Raw genomic sequence first — 7,973 nt, forward strand, 5'->3', positions numbered from 1 at the left:
ACTGGCAGAAAGTCTGCCAGTACTAAAAAAAAAAAAGCTATCCTTGATAAAAATTTTTTTTAAAAAAGGCATATTTACATATGCTGCTCTGGAGGATCCCCCCTTAGCCCCCAACCTCCCTGATACCCCCCAAACAGCTCTTTACCCATCCCCCTCTAACTTATTAGTAGCCATCTTTGGTACTGGCAGCTGTCTGCCAGTACCCAGTTTATAGTAAAACATGTTTTTATTCTTTTTTTAAATAATTTTCTGTAGTGTAGCTTGCCCCCCCCCCCCCCCAAAAGACCAACCCACCACCCCCTCCCAGATCTCTTAGATCGACATATATTTACATATATTTGGCCCTCACTGCCATTCTCCCATCATTTTTCTGTAGTGTAGCGGTTCCCACCCGCTCCCTACCCCCGCGCGCGCCCCCTCGTGCACACCCGGCGTTCCCGCCCACGATCCCACCCCCTCCACATTATACGGCCCATCGATGGCCGCCCACCCGCCTCCCAGACTGGCTCCCACCCACCAACGAAACCGGCCATCGATATCCGGTACAGAGAGGGCCACAGAGTGGCTCTCTCTGCATCGGATGGCCAAGGGGGGTTATTGCAGGATGCCTCGATGTTGAGGCATCACTGCAATAACCGGAAAGCAGCTGGAAGCGAGCAGGATCGCTTCTAGCTGCTTTCCAGACCGAGGACGTACGCTATACGTCCTCAGGCGTTAAGTGTATTTTTTTTGAGGACGTATGGCGTACGTCCTTGGTCGTTAAGGGGTTAAAGGGACACTGAACCCAAATTTTTTCTTCCGTGATTCAGATAGAGCATGCAATTTTAAGCAACTTTCTAATTTACTCCTATTATCAATTTTTCTTCGTTCTCTTGCTATCTTTATTTGAAAAAGAAGGCATCTAATCTTTTTTTATTAGTTTAGGACTCTGGACAGCACTTTTTTATTGGTGGATGAATTTATCCACCAATCAGAAAGAACAACCCAGGTTGTTCACCAAAAATGGGCCGGCATCTAAACTTACATTCTTGCATTTCAAATAAAGATACCAAGAGAATGAAGAAAATTTGATAATAGGAGTACATTAGAAAGTAGCTTAAATTGTCATGCTCTATCTGAATCACAATAGAAAAAAATTGGGTTCAGTGTCCCTTTAATTCTCAGATGGGGGCAGCCGGAGTTGGATCTTATGGCATCTCGTCAGAATGCCAAGCTCCCGAGGTACGGATCAAGGTCAAGGGATCCTCAGGCTGTACTGCTAGATGCTCTAGCAGTTCCTTGGAAGTTCACTCTGGCATATGTGTTTCCTCCGTTTGCTCTTCTTCCTCGGATAATTGCTCGGATCAGACAAGAGAGGGCGTTGGTGATTCTCATTGCACCGGTGTGGCCTTGCAGAATCTGGTATGCAGATCTGGTGGAGATGTCATCTTTTCCACTTTGGAGTCTTCAATTAAGGAAGGACCTTCTACTTCAGGGGCCCTTCCTTCATCCAAATCTCGTTTCACTGAAGCTGACTGCTTAAGGATTGAACGCTTGATATTATCCAAGAGTCCGTTATTGAGACTTTGATTCAGACGCGTAAGCCTGTGACTAGAAAGATTTATTATAAGATATGGTGTAAATATCTTTATTGGTGTGAATCCAGGGGCTACTCTTGGAGTAGAGTTCGGATTCCTAGGGTTTTGTCCTTTCTCCAGGAGGGTCTGGAGAAGGGTTTATCTGCTAGTACCCTGAAGGATCAAATTTCTGCTTTTTCTATTTTGTTGCACAAGCATCTGGCGGATGTGCCAGATGTAAAGTCTTTTTGTCAGGCCCTGGTTAGAATTTGGCCTATGTTTAAGTTTGCAACTCCTCCTTGGAGTCTTAATTTGTTTCTTCAACAGGCTCCTTTTGAGCCCATGCATTCTTTGAATATTAAGTTATTATCCTGGAAGGTTTTGTTTTTGGTTGCTATCTCTTTGGCTAGAAGAGTTTCGGAGCTTTCAGCACTGCAGTGTGAATCTCCTTTCCTTATTTTTCATTCTGATAAGGTAGTACTACGTACTGCCCTAGGTTTCCTTCCCAAGGTTGTTTCAGATAAGAACATTGATGAAGAAATTTTTGTTCCTCCTTTGTGTCCTAATCCTCCTCCTCATAAGGAGCGTTTGTTGCATAACCTGGATGTGGTTCGTGCGTTGAAATATTATTTGCAGGCGACTAAGGATTTTCGCCAGTCTTCTTCTTTCTTGTCTTTTCTGGGAGGCGTAAGGGTCAGAAAGCTACGGCTACTTCTTTTCTTGTTGGTTGAGGAGCGTTATTCGCTTGGCATATGAGACTGCTGGCCTCCTGAGAAAATCACGGCTCATTCCATGAGGGCTTTTCCATCATCTTAGGCCTTCAAAAATGGAGCTTCTGTAGATCAGATTTGCAAGGCTGCCACTTGGTCATCTTTGCACACTTTTTTAAAATTTTACAAATTTGATACGTTTGCTTCAGCTGAGGCTTCTTTTGGGAGAAAGGTTCTTCAAGCAGTGGTGCCTTCTGTTTAGGTTTACTGTCTTGTCCCTCCCTTATCATCCGTGTCCTCTGGCTTTGGTATTGGTTCCCAACAGTAATTTATGATGATCCGTGGACTCACCGTGTCATTAGAAAGAAAACAAAATTTATGTGAGTCCACGGCCCGCCCTGTATTTTTCAGACGGTTTATTTTTCCATAAACCTCAGGCCCCTCTGCACCTTATATTACTTCCTTTCTCCTTTCCCTTTGGTCGAATGACTGGGGGTTTGTGGGTAAGGGAGTGGTATTTAACAGCTTGTCCAGAAAGAAAGAAATGTATCAGGTAAGCATACATTTTGTTTTCCTACCACTAGCTATTGCTCAAACTCACAAGCTTCTTTCTTTCAAGACGATAGTTGGAGTATCAATGTACCTAAAAGCTCCATATATCTTTCTATAACGGTAGCATTTATTGGAGTCATAATAAACTCAATCCTTATGCATCTAGTTAACTTTGCAATATAAAGATTCAGAGGGCGTCTCTCTCTACAAAGAGCTACGTTACATCGGTAGCTTAGTGTATAGAGGCGGTGGGTCTTATGGTAGCTGCTTCAGATGCAGTTCCTTTTGCCCCTCTTCACTTAAGACCATTTTAATTGGCTAAGCTACCTCAGTTATTAAAGACTTATCTACATTTGGAACAAATTGCTTTGGATTTCTCTGTTAGACAATCTTTTTCTTGAGAATACAATCTGCTTTAGACCCTTGGGACATCCTTTCTTTATCAGTCTTGGTGTATTTTGCCGAAAGACGCCAGTGTCTCAGGCTATGGGGCGGTCTGGGTTTCTCGTAGCGTGCAAGGAGTTTGGTATCCTCTAGAGGCAAGATTAACAATCAACATTCTGGAACTTCAATCGTTCTTCGGGCTCTTCAGCCCTGACCCTTATTGAAGGAGGAAATGTTTATCCGTCTCCAGTCAGACAAAATCACGGTGGTGACCTTCATAAATCATCAAGGGGGTAAGCACAGTCAACTGGCCATGCAGGAAGTGTCTAAAACTCTCTTAGGCAGAGAGAAAACATTGCTCCTTCTTGGCAATTCACATAACAGATGTGAACAATTGGGAGGTGGATCATCTCAGCAGTCAATCGGTCCATCCAAGAGAGTGGCCTCTCCATTAGGACATTTTCGATCGCTCAGTGATCAAATGGTGCTTACAGCACATAGATCTGATGGCCTCTCTTGCACTTCCAAGCTATTGTGCAAGATCCAAAGGCTCACATAATAGACACCATGGTATGTCTATAGGGGTTTCATCTAGCATACATGTTTCCTTTGTTGTTCTTCCAAGAGTCATAACTCGGATCTTAAACAGAAGTCAACGTCAGTAATAATTGCTCCAGCCTGGCCCCGCAGGACTTGGTATGTGGATTGTGCAGATGGCCTGTTCTCTCCATGGCTTCTTCCTCTGAGACAAGACCTGTTGTCTCAAGGTCCTCTTTTTTCCATCAGGATCTCAAATCTCTACATTTTAATGGCGTAGCGTTTGAATGCCTAGTTTTGAGGAATAGAGGTTTCTCAGATTCGGTAATTGAAACTTTGATGCAGGTCAGAAAGCCTGTGATACAAAATATTTCACAAGATTTGGAAGGCATAATTTGTGTGGTGTTCTTCCAGAGGGTTTTCTTGATTCTTCCTAGAATACTTTAGTTTTTACACGATGGCCTTCACAAGGGTTTGTCCACTAATTTTCTAAAAGGTCAAATTTCTGATTTATCTGTTCTTTTTCATAGGAAGCTGGCTAAACTTCATGAGGTTCAAGCTTTTGTCCAGGCGTAATTCTAACTATTTCTCCTCCCTTGAATCTGACTAGTTCTCTCTGTATTTCAAGGGTCTTATTTTGAAACAATGCATTCCATTGATATCTACTGTTATATTGTCTTGTGATTCTCCATTGTTTACTACTAAGCAACACCTATATAATCTTGATATGTGTCTGCTCTGTATGTTACATCTGTTCTTTTATTTCTTCTGTTAAGTGTGATCAGTCCACGGGTCATCATTACTTCTGGGATATTACTCCTCCCCAACAGGAAGTGCAAGAGGATTCACCCAGCAGAGCTGCATATAGCTCCTCCCCTCTACGTCACTCCCAGTCATTCTCTTGCACCCAACGACTAGATAGGATGTGTGAGAGGACTATGGTGATTATACTTAGTTTTATATCTTCAATCAAAAGTTTGTTATTTTAAAATAGCACCGGAGTGTGTTATTACCTCTCTGGCAGAATTTGAAGAAGAATCTACCAGAGTTTTTGCTATGATTTTAGCCGGAGTAGTTAAGATCATATTGCTGTTTCTCGGCCATCTGAGGAGAGGTAAACTTCAGATCAGGGGACAGCGGGCAGATGAATCTGCATAGAGGTATGTAGCAGCTTTTATTTTCTGACAATGGAATTGATGAGAAAATCCTGCCATACCGATATAATGTCATGTATGTATACTTTACACTTCAGTATTCTGGGGAATGGTACTTCACTAGAATTACACTGTAAGAAGTACATAAAGCTGTTTAATAACTAGAAATTATGTTTAACGTTTTTGCTGGAATGTAAAATCGTTTTCATTTGCTGAGGTACTGAGTGAATAAATGTTTTGGGCACTATTTTTCCACTTGGCAGTTGCTTAATCTTTTTTCTGACAGTTTCTGTTCTCTCTCACTGCTGTGTGTGAGGGGGAGGGGCCGTTTTTTGGCGCTTTTGCTACGCATCAGATATTTCAGTCAGCAGCTCATTGTATTTCCTGCATGATCCGGTTCATCTCTACAGAGCTCAGGGGTCTTCAAAACTTATTTTGAGGGAGGTAATTTCTCTCAGCAGAGCTGTGAGAATTATAGTTGACTGAGACAAAAAACGTTTATTCTGTAATTTATTTCCTGCTTTCAGAATTTGTTATCTTTGCTAATGGGATTAAACCTTGCTAAAGTTGTGTTGTTTAGAAGGATTGAGGCTATAACTGTTTCAATTTATTAATTTTCAACTGTCATAGATCTTCTGTGCTTCTTAAAGGCACAGTACGTTTTTAATATTATTCTAATTGAATTGTATTCCAAGTTGCAAGTTTATTTGCTAGTGTGTTAAACATGTCTGATTCAGAGGAAGATACCTGTGTCATTTGTTGCAATGCCAAAGTGGAGCCCAATAGAAATTTATGTACTAACTGTATTGATGCTACTTTAAATAAAAGTCAATCTGTACAAATTGAACAAATTTCACCAAACAACGAGGGGAGAGTTATGCCGACTAACTCGCCTCACGTGTCAGTACCTGCATCTCCCGCTCGGGAGGTGCGTGATATTGTAGCGCTGAGTACATCTGGGCGGCCATTACAAATCACATTACAGGATATGGCTACTGTTATGACTGAAGTTTTGGCTAAATTACCAGAACTAAGAGGTAAGCGTGATCACTCTGGGGTGAGAACAGAGTGCGCTGATAATATTAGGGGCATGTCAGACACTGCGTCACAGGTGGCAGAACATGAGGACGGAGAACTTCATTCTGTGGGTGACGGTTCTGATCCAAACAGACTGGATTCAGATATCTCAAATTTTAAATTTAAACTGGAAAACCTCCGTGTATTACTAGGGGAGGTGTTAGCGGCTCTGAATGATTGTAACACAGTTGCAATACCAGAGAAAATGTGTAGGTTGGATAAATATTTTGCGGTACCGGCGAGTACTGAGGTTTTTCCTATACCTAAGAGACTTACTGAAATTGTTACTAAGGAGTGGGATAGACCCGGTGTGCCGTTCTCACCCCCTCCGATATTTAGAAAAATGTTTCCAATAGACGCCACCACACGGGACTTATGGCAAACGGTCCCTAAGGTGGAGGGAGCAGTTTCTACTTTAGCTAAGCGTACCACTATCCCGGTGGAGGATAGCTGTGCTTTTTCAGATCCAATGGATAAAAAATTAGAGGGTTACCTTAAGAAAATGTTTGTTCAACAAGGTTTTATATTGCAACCCCTTGCATGCATTGCGCCGATCACGGCTGCAGCGGCATTCTGGATTGAGTCTCTGGAAGAGAACATTAGTTCAGCTACTCTGGACGACATTACGGACAGGCTTAGAGTCCTTAAACTAGCTAATTCATTCATTTCGGAGGCCGTAGTACATCTTACTAAACTTACGGCGAAGAATTCAGGATTCGCCATTCAGGCACGCAGGGCGCTGTGGCTAAAATCCTGGTCAGCTGATGTTACTTCTAAGTCTAAATTGCTTAATATACCTTTCAAAGGGCAGACCTTATTCGGGCCCGGGTTGAAAGAGATTATCGCTGACATTACAGGAGGTAAAGGCCATGCCCTGCCTCAGGACAAAGCCAAAGCTAAGGCTAGACAGTCTAATTTTCGTTCCTTTCGTAATTTCAAAGCAGGAGCAGCATCAACTTCCTCTGCACCAAAACAGGAAGGAGCTGTTGCTCGCTACAGACAAGGCTGGAAACCTAACCAGTCCTGGAACAAGGGCAAGCAGACCAGGAAACCTGCTGCTGCCCCTAAAACAGCATGAATTGAGGGCCCCCGATCCGGGATCGGATCTAGTGGGGGGCAGACTTTCTCTCTTCGCCCAGGCTTGGGCAAGAGATGTCCAGGATCCCTGGGCGCTAGAGATAATATCTCAGGGATACCTTCTGGACTTCAAATACTCTCCTCCAAGAGAGAGATTTCATCTGTCAAGGTTGTCAACAATCCAGACAAAGAAAGAGGCGTTTCTACGCTGCGTACAAGAGCTCTTGTTAATGGGAGTAATCCATCCAGTTCCACGATCGGAACAGGGACAGGGGTTTTACTCAAATCTGTTTGTGGTTCCCAAAAAAGAGGGAACTTTCAGACCAATCCTGGACTTAAAGATCCTAAACAAATTCCTAAGAGTTCCATCGTTCAAGATGGAGACTATTCGGACAATTTTACCTATGATCCAAGAGGGTCAGTACATGACCACTGTAGATTTAAAAGATGCTTACCTTCACATACCGATTCACAAAGATCATTACCGGTACCTAAGGTTTGCCTTCCTAGACAGGCATTAACAGTTTGTGGCTCTTCCATTCGGATTGGCTACAGCTCCAAGAATCTTCACAAAGGTTCTGGGTGCTCTTCTGGCGGTACTAAGACCGCGGGGAATCTCGGTAGCTCCATACCTAGACGACATTCTGATACAAGCTTCAAGCTTTCAAACTGCCAAGTCTCATACAGAGTTAGTACTGGCATTTCTAAGGTCACATGGATGGAAGGTGAACGAAAAGAAAAGTTCACTCGTTCCACTCACAAGAGTTCCCTTCCTGGGGACTCTTATAGATTCTGTAGAAATGAAGATTTACCTGACAGAGGACAGGCTAACAAGACTTCAAAGTGCTTGCCGCACCCTTCATTCCATTCAACACCCGTCAGTGGCTCAATGCATGGAGGTAATCGGCTTAATGGTAGCGGCAATG

The sequence above is a fragment of the Bombina bombina genome, chromosome 2 (genome assembly GCF_027579735.1).
Source record: "Bombina bombina isolate aBomBom1 chromosome 2, aBomBom1.pri, whole genome shotgun sequence".
In the NCBI taxonomy this organism is placed as follows: Eukaryota; Metazoa; Chordata; class Amphibia; order Anura; family Bombinatoridae; genus Bombina; species Bombina bombina.